Consider the following 18,901-nt stretch of genomic DNA (forward strand, 5'->3'; position numbering starts at 1 on the left):
GTCCGTAAAGCCTGGGTGGGAGGGCTTCTGATTTGCACAGCTGTTGGCGTATGTCAAAGTTAATGGAGGAGTTCTTGATTAGAGTGTTCGTTTTTCTGGTGATTTTGTTAGTGGGGTCTTGTTTCAGTTTCTTGTAAATTGTGGGATCTAGAAGTTGTCTGATTTTTTCTTTGTATTGTTTTGTTTCCATGATTACTGTGGCATTCCCCTTGTCAGCTGGAAGAATGATGATTTCAGGATCTGAGTTGAGATCTTTGATGGCCTGTCTTTCTTTTCTCGTTATGTTGCTGGGGGGGAGTTTTGCATTTCTCAGGATCCTTGCTGTTTCCATTCTTACCTCCTCTGCTTCTTCCTCAGGGAGCTGGTAAATTGCTGATTCAACATTGGCAATGATGTTTTCTACTGGGATCCTGGTGGTGGTGACTGCAAAATTTCCTCCTTTTTCTAGAATGGATACTTGGTCTTCAGTGAGTTGTCTGTCTGTCAGGTTGATGATGGTCCGTGATTTATCCAGTTCTGGCTTTGGCTGTTGCTTACGGCATTTGTCAAATTTTTGTTTTTGTCTCTTGGTGTGGAGAACCATGTCTTTCTCCATTTTCTTGTAGGTAAGGCTGTCTATTTTATCCCAGTCCTGGGTATTCATCTTTTGGCTGATGTTGATGTGGAGGTGCAGCAGTTCTTTGTCTGTGTTTGCGAGTTCTTTACGGATGGTGTGGATTCTCTCTCTCAAGAGGTTGCGTTCCAGGCGGTTGTAAATGCGATGAGCCTGTGGTGTTTTGAAGGTCCTTTTGGCTGCAAGAAATTGTGGGATGGTATCTGTGTCTCTGCAGCGTAGAAGGAAGGTCAGGGAGCACAGCAGATGTGCTTTCCCGGACCTTAGTTTTTCAATCTCCGTGTGTCTTGGAACAATTTCTCCCCGTAGAGATGTTCAATGTGTTGTCGAAGGCTTTCATGGCCGGGATCACAGGGTTGTTGTATGTCTTTCGGGCTGTGTGGCCATGTTCCAGAAGCATTCTCTCCTGACGTTTCGCCCACATCTATGGCAGGCATCCTCAGAGGTTGTGAGGTATGGAGAAAACTAAGCAAAGAGGTTAATATATATCTGTGGAAAGTCTAGGGTGAGAGAGGTCAGTATGAATGTTGTGTAGTTAATCACTTTAATTAGCATTGAAAAGCTTATCTGCTGTCCTCTTCCTGCCTCTGGGGCATCCTTTGTTTAGAGTCGTTATTCTAGTTTATGATGACAACTACTGTACAGTATATAATAAATGTTCATTTATTTTGTTCAACAATAAATGTGAATTCTTCATGGAAAAATAAGGCATCACCTGAAAGTAAGACCTAGCACATCTTTGAAAGCAAAAATTAATATAAGACACTCTCTTATTTTCGGGGAAACACGGTAATACGCAGTAGGGCTCTGGCCACCTGACGGTAATGTCATCTTTGCGCCAACAAACTCTACTAATTATTAATAATCTCTCTTGATTTAAACTTACAACTATCTCATTCAAAAAAATAAAAAAATAAAGTGTGCCCCTTCTTAACCTAATTCCAATTGTTAGTCTCAATTAGAGTAGATCCTCTGAACCAACATAATTTATATTAAGTATTGTGTTGCACGTACCCATTGCTCTATTTGAGACAAACAACTGAATTTTGGTTGTTTGTATTATTGCAATCTGTTATAATTCTCCTTGAGGATCACTAGACAGAAAAGTGAGAGATAAAACTTTCTGTATGTTAAAAGTGAACTCACTCATCAAGTGTTACTCTATGTACAGTCAACATGGCACTATTTATACACAAGGTGTTTGAATCGGAAACCACAAAAGTAACAGAAATACAGAAAGTAAAGATAGATATTTTTTTTTAAAAAAAAACATTCACTGAAATCCGAACACACTCAATGACTACAACATGATAAGTGATCATTGGTTTGGGGAAGAAAACTGCACTGCAGATGAAAACAGAATGAAGAATCCTGGAAAAGTACTGGTTAGTTGGCAGGCAGGAATCCTTAACAAGAGCCCTCCACACAGCAATATTTATTTTCAGGTCCTGTTTATGCTTGTACAAATTGCCTGTTCATCAGATGCTGCCTTCTGGGCATTTCAGTTCCTCTACTATTATCATTCAATTCCTTGACCAAATAAATATTATAAACAAGAGACAGAACAGAATAAATGTAGTTGCTATGCAACATTTTCTTTATTATCATACAAAATTAGTAACATTGAAGCGTAGCGAGTGAAAGATTACTTGAACATAGGCTAGTGTACCCTGTTGTGCCAACACAGTAGGGCAGTGGAATTCACAACTACAAGTAGAAATGAAAGCCATGTTGGGTGGTCTGAAAAGAAGATTTGACAAATTCATGCAATGTGGAGCTGTCACTGGCAATTAGTTATATTCTGACCAGGATAACAGGCAGCAGGCCTAGATAGAGGGATAAATTGATTGATCGATCGATGGATAGATCTTGTTGAGCAGTACAAGTAGGTGGTTGTATTTACATCAGAGATTAAAAAGATAGATTGAAAAATTAAGTCATTAATACTGCCCATTAGAATTGGAGAGGTGAATTTATTTTTGTTAATGACTATTTAAAAAAAAATTGCTTTGTAGAATTATGCTCTCATCTTCCCAATCCACAGGTAAAATATAAACTTTGCATAGTTCAAGAATTGGACTTCAAGCTCATTAGTAAGTGAAATCTGCTCAGTATACAGAGTAAACAACTGTCATTTCTTGATCTATTTACAGATCTGTTTATTCATTCAAGTTACAACACAGCCATGCATAAATAATTTAGTTCCTGGGACTTACAACAAAACATTGTTATGCGAGGGACAAATTTTGCATACCTAATCTGTTTGTTTACTTTTGGTTGTATCCAACGTCACACCACCAGGGAATTTCCAAGATATGTCTTTGTTCCTTTCTGTATGGTTGTGGGGAGGCATTTTATGATCCTCAAGATGTGGGTCCATAACTCTTCTCACCATCTGTTAGGCTTGTGCATTTCAAGTGAATTGATGTCTGTTTCTGCTTGCCAGATACCAGAAGCTCCCTATATCAATTTTCCAGCACCTCCCAAAAATGGCCACGCTGCTGAATAGGCGTTTTCGTTCTGTATCCCAAATACCGGTTCTTTTTTGGCCCATTGGGGGCAATGTGGAGCTTACGGGGCTCCCCTTTCCCCTGGGAGCCTTAACTTTCTTCCCTTCAAGGGTGCCTGAGTGTCAGCAACAGGGTTAAGAAAGCATCCTATCCAGCCCATTTTTGGGGGGGGGGGGAAGACTTCCGACATGCTCCCCTTCCACATCCTTCATTAAGACCTGAATTTTTAAAAGCATCAGAGTTACCACTATTAAGTTTCTGGATCTTTTCCCTTGCTTTTGTTGCAGGTGGGTTTCTGTACCGGGAAGGCCCTTACTGTTACAGGTTCCTGGAGGTACCAAACATCCTGAAGGAAACGGAATCTGTGCACAAATCTACCATCTGCTATGTCAGTTAGGGGAAATGGAAGATAAATTCCAAAGGACATCTATAGAAATAAAGGTTGCCCACTCAATGCTCCAAAACAGTAGTTCCTAAACATTGGTTTTCCATGTGGACTTGGACTTGCTGGAGGACTAGAGTTTGGGAACCATTTTTTTTAGGGCATTGGGCAAACTTTATCCCTAAAAGTTTGAGTTTGGGTTCATCTACCGTTTCTCCTAACTGACATAGCAGATGGTGAGAAGAGTTATGGACCACCCACAGCATATATAAAGAAAATACTGTCAGAACGGTATCCTACAGAATAATGCTATGTGTAATTCCCTGCAGTTGGAGAGAACTTCCCCATATCTATAGTCCTGCATCTCAGTTTGCAACTGAGATACTGTGTTGAAACTGTATTAAATGCTCAGTGTAAGACTCATATAATATAGTTTAACTTTACTGAAACTGATTATATGAGTCTGCACTGACCATATAATGCAGTTAATCTGAATTATAATAGCAGTTAGATCTGTATATCTAGTTAATTGTTTATAATCATTACTTAGGATTGCATCAATATAGAAATAAAAAGTAATTGCCTCTTGGAACTTCTATAATAGATCAAAGGGGGAAATGACATATTTGCCATTTGCCACCAGTTCGTATTTCTCATTTTCATTCTCCAAATAACTCTGAAAAACAGCAATTAAAATTCAAGCCATTTTTAAGGTGACCGTGACTTTACTTGATACCATATCAATCCACACCAATGTGCTTATGTAATACTAAGCTTAATTATATGGGATTATGAGACAAGCAGATGCAGGAATCGGTTCTAAGACCAATCAGCTTTCACCATTTGATAAGTCCAACTGAAGTTTGAATATTATGTGGCATATATTTGCAAGTATTTGAACAGAAAGAAAAGAAAGAAAGAAAGAAAGAAAGAAAGAAAGAAAGAAAGAAAGAAAGAACTATGTGTTTCAAGGCACTCTGAATTTACTTTATGAATCAGTTAAAAAAGCAAACACAAATAATTTTATTCATTATTTCTGAACAGTCTGCATTAAATTTAATTTTTAAATAAGAGGTGTAAGATTTTGGGCTCTTGAAATTTTAATTCAAGATATTGGTTTTCCTCAAACCATGAAATATGAAACAGAATTTTTGTAAATTGCCTTAACTTTGAGCTTATTACAAGAAATGAAATTGCTGGGATAAAAGATAATGTCAACATGGAGAGACCAAAGAGTTAAATCTTAAGACTTGAAAACTGAGTAATTGGCCTGAAAGATTACAAATATTAAAGTAAGAGAAAGAGTTTGAGATTCAGCTCCTCAGAGGGCAATCTGAAGACAAGAACAGCCTGAAATTCCTTGCCTCATCAGCTCAAGATCTACCGAGACCTCAAATCCTATCACCTATTAACATGTACACTGCTGGTAGTCCCAGTCCTCTCAAGAATAATTAGAATTAAAAAGATGGTTTCGTGATAGAAAAACTGGGTTATAGTACTGGTTATATTTTATATGATTCTTTGTCAAACAAGAATGCAGATCTGGACAATACAGACACATCACGCATGACAGACAGGTAAGACGTTCCTCAAATCCCTTTAAATATTTCTCCCCATATTAAACTTTTGAATGATAAAAGTTATAGAACACAGATATGCTATAAATCAATGATTCTCAACCTGTGGTCCCCAGATGTTTTGGCCTACAACTCCCAGAAATCCTAACAGCTGGTAAACTGGCTGGGATTTCTATGAGTTGTAGGCCAAAACACCTGGGGACCCACAGGTTGAGAACCACTGCTATAAATGATCACTCATGGCCAAGAATGACTACAAATAAACCTCTTCCTCAAGGTTACACCGGGGATGCGATATGGAAAATATAGGAAATCCATTTGCACAGTGCTTTACTCACTCATTTGTTTACCACATCATACGTACTGGAAAATAGCTGCCAGTCTTGGTTTGTTTCTATTCTAAAACACCCAAAACAAAAAACAGGTTTTTATTGATTTGTCTAAAGCATTTGGCAGGATGGTTATTGACACCTAAAGGCTGTACAGGTTAAAGAACAAGTGTCCAAAATTGTAGAATATCATGACATATTTGAAGAGGGGAGCTATCTTGTTTCATTTGTAGGTACTTTAACTTTTTGCCTTAAAAAGGACATAATCAATTGCTAGAGTATGTACACGTTTCCTAGAGCATAGCCAATAACTAATCTCACAGAAATTCCTAAATATATTATTAAATCTGTCTAAATTCCTATATACTTCAATTACCTGTCTTTTCTTCTTTTTATCCACTTAAGCATGAATTCAAAAAATAAAATAAAATTAAAATTCCAAATGCTGAACTAAGTATATCTAGTAAAGGAGAGTGTGACCATTTTTCCTGAGCAGTTGAGGCACAAATAAGATCATGCTTCCTCATATGATGTCTCAAGGCTTTTTAAGCTTAGCATTTAATTTGCAGCTAGAAGGGATAGAATTAAAGCAGCTGTAAGTATAGTAAAAGCCAAGTAATAGATCTACACAAATTTCCAAATTCATTTGCTTATGAATGTAGTATCTAAAGCAACCAGAACATCATTTTCCAATCCACATAATATTTTTGATAAAGCCTATTACAACTCAAACACTAATAGAAGTAAAAAAAAAGAAAAAAGAAAAAACCCTAAATGTACACGTTGGTTCCTAATCTGCAATAAATATAGTTATACAAAAATATATTTTGGAGAGTGATGTATTCATTCATAAGGAGGCATATCAGTATTAATATATTGCCAAAGCATACAGTAGTCTGAAATTCACTATGCATGTACTATAATACTGTTCATGTAATCTGGGGAGGGAAAGATGAGATTTTTATTAATCCTGCTTTAGAGCGGTAGCTAATATGCCTGTTCCAAGTTATATTTCAAATAGGCTTTTTACAAAGTTACAAAATTACACCTATGTCAAAGAAGCACTGACTCAACTTCAAGTTTCAGTTAATGCATTAAAAGTGCTATCCATGATACTGATCCCTTTGTATCTGATGGGTTTTTTTATAGCTATCCAAAACCAGGAGTGAATTTATTGACCTGCTGACATGGGAACCGCCAGCAGCCACCACTATTATCTGCCAATTGCAAAAAAGGAGCTTCCTTCCTCTGGTGATTTACCATACTGGACAGAGAAAAAGGATAGAGAGCTTCATTACTTCTTGTCCAGCCTACTCAGCCACTGATAAGAACATCTCATTCACCTGCACTGGGATATGGCATCGGAGGAGGAATCCTTGCTTGGAGCTCGCAATTGGACTAACTTCCAATTTATTTTACTTTACTGTTTCAGCCTTCCTCTGTTTTATTGTTTTATAACTTTATTACAGTTTACTGCCTACAGTCCTAATTACTTGACAGCTTCATAGTTATTGAAGAGTCTTATAAACAACACTCCTTGAAAAAGCTCAAGATTGTTTCTGATAAGAACAGCTGGATACTGCCTGGGTGGCCACTGGGTGTTTGATTTCCCTTCCCTATCTTGTTTTTCTTCAGAACTTCAGTCTTTTTACCAGTCTCTCCTGAATAATACAGTGACCGAGGTTATCATCACTATTAGTTCTGAGGAAAGGGTCTAGAAATTATTTGTTTGGGAAGTGGAAAACATTACATTTTCTAGTTTACTTAAGAGCTGTCTCATACAGTGTTGCAGACATTAGTTATTTCAGCTGAGTATTTTTTGTCGAAGCTGACACAGTATTTATCAGAAAGACATATAAAGAGTTAGTTCTCCCACTCTGTTCCCATAATGGTCCTTCAAGTCCACACAATTTAAAAAAATCCTTAACAAAAATTTCTCAGTACTTCATATAGGATGAGGAAAGAGAAACACTGAGTGGACAGAGTACCATGTAATTATTGCACGATGGACTTCAATAGATCAAATGGCCTTAGATTGGTCAGTTCAGCTGAATCTATATAAGATCCTGTTAAGATTTTCAATTAACCTATACAATGAACTGGCTGTGGCAGAGATGTTTAATGCCAGCTCTCTTATGCAATTACATGAAGGAAAAACAATCTCATGATGTTAATAGGAAATTTCTCAAGAACACTCTTAGGCTAAGTGAGGTAGAAGAAACCAACCATCAAGGTAGAGACATACTGTGCAGGCCATTAAAGTAGGGAACAGCTGCATCTCATTGTTTGCTATTAACTAAAACTAACAAATATGAGCTAAAATATCAAGCATGTGGATCTGAGTAGTTCAATTCGGCAAGATAAAAATGATAGGCTGTTCTACTCCTCTTATGGTTTATTTGGACTAAACAGTGGATATTGTCCATCCCATAAGAACAAATGTGAATATAGGACAATGATGGGCAACCTTTTGCACTTGGTGTGTCAAAATTCACCTTAAAAACCTAGCATGACTTGGGTGGCAGTGTCACTTTGAGAGAAAAAACCATAATTTCGCAATATGTATGGTTTAAATAACAAAAATGTATAATTGTAATATATAACTGTATTTAATAAATCAAAAACTATTTGCTACCATTATTTCCATGTACAACAATCTATGGTATCTCTTGCAGTTTCTCTCTATTTTAGTTTCAATGTAGTCATGAATAATGAATAATATAATAATATAATAGTAATAATGTAATAATATACTACTACAATAATAATAGAATAATAATAGAATGATATAATAAAATGTGCATAATTCCCATGGAATAAACAAGAAAACCACTGAACCAAATCACACCAAATTTGGCCACAAAAGACATAAGTCATCCAATCAATCTGCATGTGGCAGTGTGTCAGCAAAAATGGCTAGGCGTGTCAGTGCTGCACGCGTGTCATAGGTTGGCCATCATTGATATAGGAAGTCCTGGCAATAATAAATTCATCTGTTTGATCTGAAGGAAAGTCCTCATCTTGAGCATCCTGAAAAACAAGGTAACATGGGATGAAATAGCATCCCTTTGAGAATTCAGTGGGAGGACTAGTCACTGGCTCATCCATTGCAACAAACACATTCTTACAATCCACTTTATTTTTGTGGCCCAGCTTTGCGGCCCAGAAATATTACTGGCTGGATACGCTGCCAGCAGGCTAATAACTTGACAAAATTCTTATTCAGCTTTAATATCATTGTTCTTACAAGCAATATAGTCAGCCCTCTGTATCCAACGATTCAACCATCCACAGCTTGAAAATATCCAAAACATAAATCCCAAAAGCAAACCATAACTTTGCCATTTTATACAGGGATACTATTTTGCTATGCCTCAGTACAGAGTTTATCAAACTGTGCCCCTCAGATGTTTTGAATTTCAGCCCCCACAATTTCTAACAGCTGGTAAACTGTCTAGAATTTCTGGGAACAGAAGTCTTAAACACCTGGAGGAGTAGAATTTGAGGAACATTGCTTTGACCATGCCTGCTTTAACACTAGAATAGACCCACACCAATACAGTCAGTACTAAGGCTGGATCTACGCTGCCCTATATCCCAGGATGTGATCCCAGATTATCTGCTTTGAACTGGATTATGAGTCTACACTGTCAGATAATCTGAGATAAACAGAAAATCTGGGATCAGATCCTAGAATATAGGGCAGTGTAGATCCAGCCTTAGATAGGAAATGCAAGTTTCATAAGAATTATATAGCTGGGTAAACCATGATAAATTAACAAAAAAGGTCAACATTTCTGGAATTAATATTAACCAGAACTTCAGATTCTTGGGCCTAATAATTTTAGGTTTCCATATACATATATATCTTTCACGTATTCTGCTAGCAGTCTTGCAGATTATATCTGTCCAATCAAAGTGTCCATTTGTTTTCATGCATAACAGTACATTATTACTACAAATAGCAGTCCTCAGAATATAAACTCAAACTGGCTTGATGCTGATTGCAGAATAACAGGGAAATTTTTGAGAAGACAAATGAGAGTATTTCAAGATTTATCATACTCTAGTGTATTTGCATCTATGTTTGGAAGTTAATGGAATTAAAAGTAATAGACTGTTAAAAAGAAAGCATGTTATTTCTCAAAGGGCTGGGCATACCTGGAACAGAAAACCAGAAAAATAAGTCCTGCTGCATTTTGCCAATTAGTATCAGTTAAACTTAGAACTTTTTGCTATCATCCCATGATTCCAATTCCAGCTAAAGTATAGGAGGTTTACTATTCTAATTTATTTAAAGCTGTCACAAAAACAGATAAAATAGTCAATGGTGCTGATAGCTGTAGGAATACTGATGTCCTGCCAAATACCCTACAGTCAACACCCTGGAAATTAATCTTCTATTCAATCATTAAAAAATAATAAAGCCCTAGGAGAGGATTTTCTGCTTCCTCGTATTTTTAAAAAATATATATAGACTGGTAAACATTAGCTGGTTTGTTCACACATATAAATATTAGTAATACAGCAAAATACATTTGGAAACTTGATATGATAATTTCTCTTTCTTATGCAGGAAATAGTAGTGACCCAAAATATATAGGTATATTTCCTTAAATGACATCTTAGCCAAAATTATGCAAAGAGGATTGGGCAAAACGTAATTCTATTTTAGTAAAAAAGCAGTCTGGTTTCTGACAAGGAAGGTCAGATATAGATGACTGCTTTATCCCATCCCATTTAGTATCAAAATACCACATATCTGCTTATTATGCAAACTCATTGAAAGCTGATTAATTTATATGCAAAGAGATTTGAATTCCACATAATTAAGCTGTAGGACCTAGTGATGCCAAGAGAAGTGTCTTCTCAAAGCTTCTCCACGCTATGCACTTAGATCTGAAGCTGGACTTGTGGCAGCCTCAGACCAAATTAAACTAAGGTTATGTAACTATGGTTTAGACTAGCATTGATGAATGAAAGTAGACTTCCAAATAAGTGTTTACAAGAACAGTTGGTTTTTAAATAAAGGTATCAGTTTGGTTACATAAATGTACAATGTTGTCTAAGTTCAGTGGGGACTAACAATAGTATAATAAATTAATTAGGTTATAAAATAGTAACATAACCTCAGTCTTGAATTTCAATTTATTTCCTTTCATCACCGCAAACTTTAGGACATAGACAGTTTCCTTGAAATGTGATAGAAAAAGATATAGCTAGGCATCATCAGCATACTGACAGCAATGAGCTCCAAAACTCTAGATAACCACATCTAGCAGTTTCTTGAAGATGTTTAATAGCATGGGAGACAAAACTGAGACATGAGGAACCTCACATACAATTGGCCATGGGGTCAATAGGCATTCCTTAGAACCATTTTCTGAATTCAAGCCTTCAAGAACAATTAGAACCAATGCAGAACACTGCAACCAAACCCCATCCCAATGACGCATATCAGAAGGATACCATGTCTGACCAGCGTATCTTAAAATACACTGAATCATCCTAATCATGTTCACTTGCAACTATATTCCAATGAGTTTAGTAAAATTCATTCCCTAATAATAGACTTTGAGACTACAGTTTGAAACTGCCACTTTGATCAATCCCTTTATAGGTTATTCGCAACCTAGTGTGTGCAACAAAAATAATGTCAGTGCAGCAAATGCAATAAAAGTGTAATTACAATATATAATTATCCATGATATTGATACAAATTAGTAACTGTTTCACAAGAACACATGGTTTAACAACTTTTCTATTAAAATAAAACAATGGCAGACTGATATGCACAAACTTGATTTCACATTTAATGTCATTAAAGCTGAAAGTTTCCCTGGGAGTCACACTCACTCTTTGTAAACCAGCTCCAGATTATTCAGAAAATGGCCAATAATGCTGAGCTAATAATGTTGAGCCACTAAAGCAAATGTTATACATACCAGAGTTTGTCTTTCAAGCCTTAGTGGAATCCTAAAACAGCAAACAACCACCATAAAAGAGAACTTTCCAAACTTCAGAAGTAAGGAGAACAATTAACAGCAATAAGAAATCAATAAGTAGGTATCAAAGTGTCTGCACCACCATAAAGAGTGTATCTATACATTATCTTACACATTCTTTCAAACTGGAAAAATGTACAGGTGAATATTCCCCATAAGACGTTCATTCAATGATGGTTACTGCAAGACACCCAAGGATGCGGTGGTAGGGCACCCATAAGCCTTCTGACACACCTATCTTGAAGCAGAAACAAGTGCAGAAAGCTGCTATGATCATTTCCCTTAATTACTATTTTTATGAGTTTCTGTTTAACCTTGGATATTGGACAACTATTTCACCTATCTGCTGAAATAAATTATTTTCTTCTCTTTAGTGAAATGTAGAAGGTTCCCACAAACTTACATATCAGCTTTCTGGTATTTGGAAAATAATTATTTTCCCAACAGCAAGGAATATGTGTAAGATTTCTTTGGTTTTTATTGTTTCTTATTTTCCATAAATGTAATCAAAATCTGCTATTCTTACCAAGAAGTGTTTTTCTTTCTTTATAATTAATTCCAGATATGATTTGATGGACTCCTCAGTGGAATTGCCCTCCAGGTTAGTATACCTCTATACACTCATTTTGTCCCTTCTATATTAGGGCTGGGCTTTTGTTTTGTGTGTATGTGTGTATTTATTTTCAGCATGTTTATTCTCTCTCTGCTTTTTCTCTGGGGTCTATCTTTTCTATGTATCAGTTAAGGGTCAAAAGACATGAAGCTGAGCTTCTAATTAGAAACTGTTGAGAAAACATGCCATCAATATCCACCATACTTCAGAGATATTGGGAAATCAGACTTGCAAATGATGCCCATGTTTATTGTTGAATGAGCAGTCAAATTTCTGCAGACAAAATCGTGAAGTGTCCCAAAATTCTTTAGTCTTTTTCTCTGTCTGATCCTCTGGGCCTTTTCCCCATGGTCAGTCTATTTTCTCACAACTGAAAGTTGGTATGGGTTTCTCTGGTTCCGTATCACCGCTTCGTAAGTGAAAGGTAGAAATCGTACACCATGAATCCTTATAATGTTAATTCTTTCAGTAGTAAGGAATGCCTTCCTCTAATGTGCTTGTCTCTAATGTTACTAAAAATACAAAAGGTGGATGGAGGAGGTGGATTTGTCCTCTGTTTCACATTATAAAAAAACAGTCTGTCAGATGTGGGAGATGGGAAGAAGATGTTTCCTAGTACTTTTCTCTCTCCTACATAAAATTAGACAAGCAAAGGAATGCTTATTCCCTAGTTAACCCATTTTTACCTAATACAACTTTCTTGATTGAGAAAAAGAGGGGAGGAAGGTATCTATATTTCTTTCCTCACCTATATGACAAACAGAATGTTTGTAGGACAGAAAAGAGGAGCTCTATAGATAGATAAATGCAGGTATAATTAATAATAATAATAATAATAACAACAACAACAACAACAACAACAACAATAATGCTATGTTTATATTCCACCCTACCTCCCCAAGGGGACTCAGGGCGATCATAGTACACATATACAGCAAACATTCAATGCCATTTGGACAGACAGGATAGAACAGAACAAACAGAAGGAGGTATGGTATGTTGCCTTGAAGTCCAGTTTTTCGGTGCCTTGGATGTTGAGTTCACATTTAGTCACAGAGGGATGCTGTTGCTCCATTCTCTGTGATAAAAAGCCATCAGGACTTCCTCCTTCCACCTTCCTTTTGGTCACTGCATTTCAGGTCTTGTTCTTTATGATGTTGTAAAATACCTCTCCCACAATTTGTGGTACCTAATTTCTCTACTTACAGTTCTTAGCTGTTTTTGAACTGCTTAGGTAAACAGTAAGGTGGGCTTGATGGTCAGGTGCTCAACCCGATCGGGCTTTGAACTGGCCACCTTTCGGTTGGTAAATCTTACTACTGCTGGCGATTTACCAACTGTGCTACAGCCCAGCCCTATTATGAACCTAATAAAATATTTATTTCAGACCCAATGTAAACTGTTAATTTGCAAGTTTGCATACGTTTATTCATGTACATCCCTTTTGTGTTCCACAATTCTTTACTTTTGCTTCCTTGGAGTAGTATACAGGATCTTGTTAATCATATCTTCCATGGGCTTTTTGTTTAGTCTGAGATTTTTTTTTACTCTCCCAGTTGGGGGGAATGAGGGAAAAGATTAACCCTTTGTGCAAAAGTGCAATGAGCAAACACTGGAAAATGGTATTCAAATAGATAAAATGGTATTACATTCAAAGGAAATGAGACATAATATAATCCAGGTATACAGAAAATTCATACCATATTTTCCCCATATTATAACAGAGATAATAAACAGGTCTAATGGTTTTAAGTTATTGGACGGCAGATTTCAATTGAAAATTAGAAGGAACATCTTGACAATTACAGTGGTTCAACAATGGAACCTGTTGCCCAGAGAGGTGGTGAGGTCTCTTTCTTTGGATGTCTTCAAAGAAGAGTCTAGACAACTACCTGCCAGGGATATTGTAGCTGGGGATCCTGATTAGGGGGCTGGACCTATTCAATGTAGAATCTCTAGGTCTATGAGTCTATGCAATTAATGAGGTTGCAATAAATCAAAAGGTGACTTAAAGGCACATATATGCACACAGACATCATTGTAATATTATTACCTAACCTGAATCCTGGGAATCCCCTAAGAGGTTTTTGCAAAGTATCTCCAATACAAGAAAATCTGTGTTAAAACAAAAATAAGATGAAATTGAAAGACAGGGCACTCAACTGATTGAACATGCATCTTTAAAATAGGTTTTCCTTTAAAAACTCTATACTAACACAAAAACCCTGGAGCCACCTGTCTCCACTTTGTCTCCAGTTAACTCCTGAAGGAGCTTCTATTTATTCAAATTTAATGGCCTTGTGGGAGAAAAAGAAAAAAAAACACAAAAGATGTCATGGATATTTTGCTATTTCCATGCAAGTCAACAAGAGGAAAATTAGGATTTCTGGATTTTAAAACCTGTTAGAAAATTCAAAGCTTATTCAGTAAAAAGTTAAGTAAATAAAGAAAATGCTGCCTAGCAGATTGTATCAGGATCGTATAACAACTGTTCATTACTGAAGCCTGAAATGATGGTTAACATAAGACATGGCATAAAGGGCTGCTGCAGCATCTGCTAATTGTTTTCAAAATTTAAGAGACACATTTCTGGATTCCTTCTTCATTCAAAATTTATTTATCCTAGAGGACAACTAGGCAGATTCATAGATTCTTAGACTAATTTTAATACTGTGACGAGCAACAAATCATCATCAGTGTCTAAAAGATGTATAGCTTTAATTTCAAAATTTTCACATTAAGGCTTATCAACACATGGGGTTTTACATAAATTGAAGCAAGTTTCCCAAATCTTGTATACTGTATTAGTTTTGTTCCTAGCAGTGGTGGCTCCCATGTTTAAGAGGTTGTGAGTACATTCCAGGTTTAGCTCATTTAAAGGAGTTCTTCAAGGTGCTGATTCTGTTCAGGAAAACGGTTCAGAATAATAGATAATCGTTTAAAGGTTAGTGCAACACATGGAAGGAATTCACTAGCCACCTTTTGTTTGGGGGATTATGTGCTGTATTTTCAAACTAAAGCAAATACACTGAAGAAAGAATAAGAGATTAAGTTCTTGGCTCCATGAATAAAGTTTTTGCCACCATGCTGAAAGTACAAATTACGCTTCACAGACACTCAGGTTGAACCAAATACTTGAAGAGACAAATTTAAAGTAGTGTTTAACATTGTTCTGATTTGGAAATAACGTTGATATAATAATATACAAAAACCTCAGGTTTTGTACTTTAGTTCTGCTATCCTCCCCTAACACATGAGAATGAGATAAGAAACTTCCACTATCCATCTCTAATTAACCACATTTTAGTGCTACATCTGGATCCTAGAAGGTAAATACATTATTATTATTATTATTATTATTATTATTATTATTATTATTATTTCTTACCCGCCTCTCCACATGGCTTGAGGTGGGTTACATCACTAAAACACATAATTATCTAAAAACATTCTATAAAACGCACACACAAAAACATATTTCTACTAAATATTTATACTAAAATACACATAACAAAGATTAAACATAAGGTGCAAGTTTAAAAATTGTGATTAAAACTGGCTAATTAAGAGTACAAAGGTTTATGGAAACTAAACTCTTCATAAGCTAGATCTGAATGTGACTCCTTCTGTATATCACAGTTAAGACTAACCAGTTTGTCCAGGTTCAGATGTAATGCTTAAGTGTACTTGGCCAAAAAATGTAAATTCCCATCCCTTCTGATGTCTTCCGAGTAAGATACCATAGGAGTTGAGCACAAGTTCAAGGCTCACCTAGGCTCATTTAAAAAAAAAACAGACAAAAATACCCACAAAATTTCCATTGTTTTCAGATGAGGCCATTCAATCTGAATAATACAAGTTTAGTAACACAGATGTATAATATAGTAGCATGTTTTCATCACATTTCTATCTAGCAAAGTTTCAGTAGCGTAACTATCCTAATAAAATATTGTAACACTGCTTCAAGAACCACAATATTCATCATTCTAGGTTTTGTTTTCTTCAGGTAACCATTTTCCCAAAAAAATACAAACTAATCCTAATAATTCTGACTTTCTCCACATCTTACAATTTCTTATTGCTATTCTTAGATCTAAGGTATACATAGATATACTTGGAGACAGCATTACCATGATAACCTGGAAGTCTTTCTTCAAGTTAGGAGCACTGCAGAACTTAACAATGGGATGTTTGTTACGAACTATTTCTGTTTAAAAGGAAGAAGGTTCAAAGGTTTTAGCAAAATGTGAGTTATAGTTGTGATTCAAAGTCACTGTAGTTAAGACTTAATGTGGGTTCCATAGCCTTTACGTTACATGTCACTGAATTGCAAAGTTGATGAGAAAGGAATTATATATAGATAAGCTCAAGTCATGCAAACAGGGTTGTCGTATACAACAATATGGAATTTTTTTCTTAATATAAATAAAATGGCAGTACTATGATTCCTGTAACTGTCATGACAACATCCTGTATAATACGAGGGCTATCCACAAAGTAGGTTACATTTTGGATTTTAAAAAGGACAAAGTATAGGAGAAATCATTTACCATATTCAGCTGAAAGACACCTCTCAATAATACAATCTCAGGTAATCCCCATTGAAATGTAGGCACGTCTCATATAGATAAATGAGTTTGAAAAGTACTGCTCCAGTAAATTCCCCGCTTGTGTCCTCAGCCCTTCCCCCTTCTCCCTTCCTGCAGCGTAACCAAAACGCCCCGCTGCCAGCCACGCCCCAATTGTTGGAAACGGAGGAGAGAGGCGGCAAATTTACTGGGGCAGACCTTTTCAAACTCATTTATCTATATGAGACATGCCTAGATTTCAATGGGGATTACCTGAGACTGTATTATTGAGATGTCTTTCAGCTGCATATGGTAAATGATTTCTCCTATACTTTGTCCTTTTTAAAATCCAAAACGTAACCTACTTTGTGGATAAGCCCTCGTATAAGGATTTGAGAGATACTACAACTTTTTGGTTAAGAATTCTGAATATCTATCCCTTAACTACTAATTCTAAAATTACCAAGAATGGGACTATAGCAGTTAAATCGGAATTATAGCATTATAATTATATGCAGTGGGTCCTCAGTTTCCACTTTGGTTTGGTTCCAAGACTAAATTCCATGGATGCTGAAGTCCACTAAATACAATGGCACAGAAAAATGGCACTCCCTTATGTAAGAGGACAAATATAATATTTCCTTGTGTGTGTTTGGTGGGGAAAATCTTTCTAGAATCTCCAGATATAGAATACATGGATGCAGAGGGCTGACTGTAATGTGGAAAAAACCCTAGTGAAGCACTCCCTGCCACCATGGGAACATTAACTTTCTTGGATCGCTTTTACACGATAGTTTACACAGGATGGAAACCTCTTTAGCCATGTGCACACTCCAGCCGTGCAGTAAAAAACCCACAACATTAAATTAAAAATGAAGATGCAAATGATTCATAAGACTACCACTAGAAAAGCCAAGCCTTCCAACCACTAGATGATGTCCTCAAAGAAAACCACCAGCACATTTGACTTAGTTGTATTGCTTTATTTCTAAAAATGAAAAGACAGCACTACCGGCTGTCAGCCTAGAATGATAAATCATAAGCAATAAAGAAAGATAATTTGCAAAATAACAGCATCAAACTTGCAGGAAATACAATAATTGGCCACAATGGGATTAGATTAATATGTCAAACTATATAAAACGTCAGTGAACATTTTACGCAGAATCATGATTCAGTAATGGGAATCTCCATTCAAACTATATTCCCCTGATTTATTTAATATTTAATTGTTTGAATATTTAATCATATGAAGCAATGCACAAATGAACATAAATCTGGCAAATAGGATATTTGTCATTAGACAGATAAACTGGCCTCATTTCAGCAGATTTCTTGGGGAAAGGCAGAGATGTTCATTCTTAAATCTTTCTGTATAAATTGGTAAAGATGTCCAGGTTTCATACATACTATTGGGAAAGAGAGGCCTTTTGTGTTCATAACAACTCTACCTTTTCAAGTAGATCTTGTTTTAAACAAGCTCATTTGTCCCTCACTAGGAAAAATACCCACCCGTAATCAATATGACTTCCATACGAATCAAAACAAGGTTTGCAGCTACTGTGTTTCCCCGAAAATAAGACAGTGTCTTATATTAATTTTTGCTCCCAAAGATGCACTAGGTCTTATTTTCAGGGGATGTCTTATTTTTCCATGAAGAAGAATTCACATTTATTGTTGAACAAAAAAATGAACATTTATTATATACTGTACAGTAGTTGTCATCACAAACCAACATAACCAGACAAACTGTGAATCCTATCAAGAATTTCTTGTTACTACTAATATTTCCATGTACAACACTCTATGGCACGTACATTTACTGATCCTGCATGCTCTGGTGTTCTGTTCGTTGGAAATGCTTCCAAACAAAAACTTTGCTAGGTCTTACTTTCGGGGGAGGCCTTATATTTAGCAATTCAGCAAAACCTCTACTAGGTCTTGTTTTCTGGGGATGTCTTATTTTAGGGGAAACAGGGTATTGCAAGTACAAATGAATTTGAGAAGAAAGGGACAGAGGAACTGGGGGATTGGGCTAGAAAGAATTTTTTTGTCATAGTAAAATCTGGAGAGCTTCTGGGACATTGACTTTAATATTTATTTCCGGTATTAATAGGAGTATTATGTAAGCCTTCTTGGTAGCTGCTCACAAATTGTGAATTTATCTCCCACATCAGGCTCAGTTGGCTCACTATCATCAACCCAGCCCAAGACAGGCAACTGTTTTTTTTTTTAAAATAGGCAAGACCTTGTAAGTGGACTTTCCCCTCTTCCCTCTCCTCTCTTTCTGCCATCAGGGTTCCT

General features: G+C 36.2%; 1 protein-coding gene and 1 pseudogene across 4 annotated transcripts in view; both read right to left on the minus strand.

Annotated features, from left to right (window-relative positions):
* The window catches only part of LOC134298875 (uncharacterized), a 53,281-nt pseudogene extending 36,686 nt beyond the window's left edge, over positions 1–16,595 (minus strand).
* The window catches only part of sntg1 (syntrophin gamma 1), a 290,079-nt gene that overhangs the window by 264,433 nt on the left and 6,745 nt on the right, over positions 1–18,901 (minus strand). The gene's annotated exons all lie outside the window — the stretch shown is intronic.

The sequence above is a fragment of the Anolis carolinensis genome, chromosome 4, assembly GCF_035594765.1.
Source record: "Anolis carolinensis isolate JA03-04 chromosome 4, rAnoCar3.1.pri, whole genome shotgun sequence".
Classification (NCBI taxonomy): domain Eukaryota; kingdom Metazoa; phylum Chordata; class Lepidosauria; order Squamata; family Dactyloidae; genus Anolis; species Anolis carolinensis.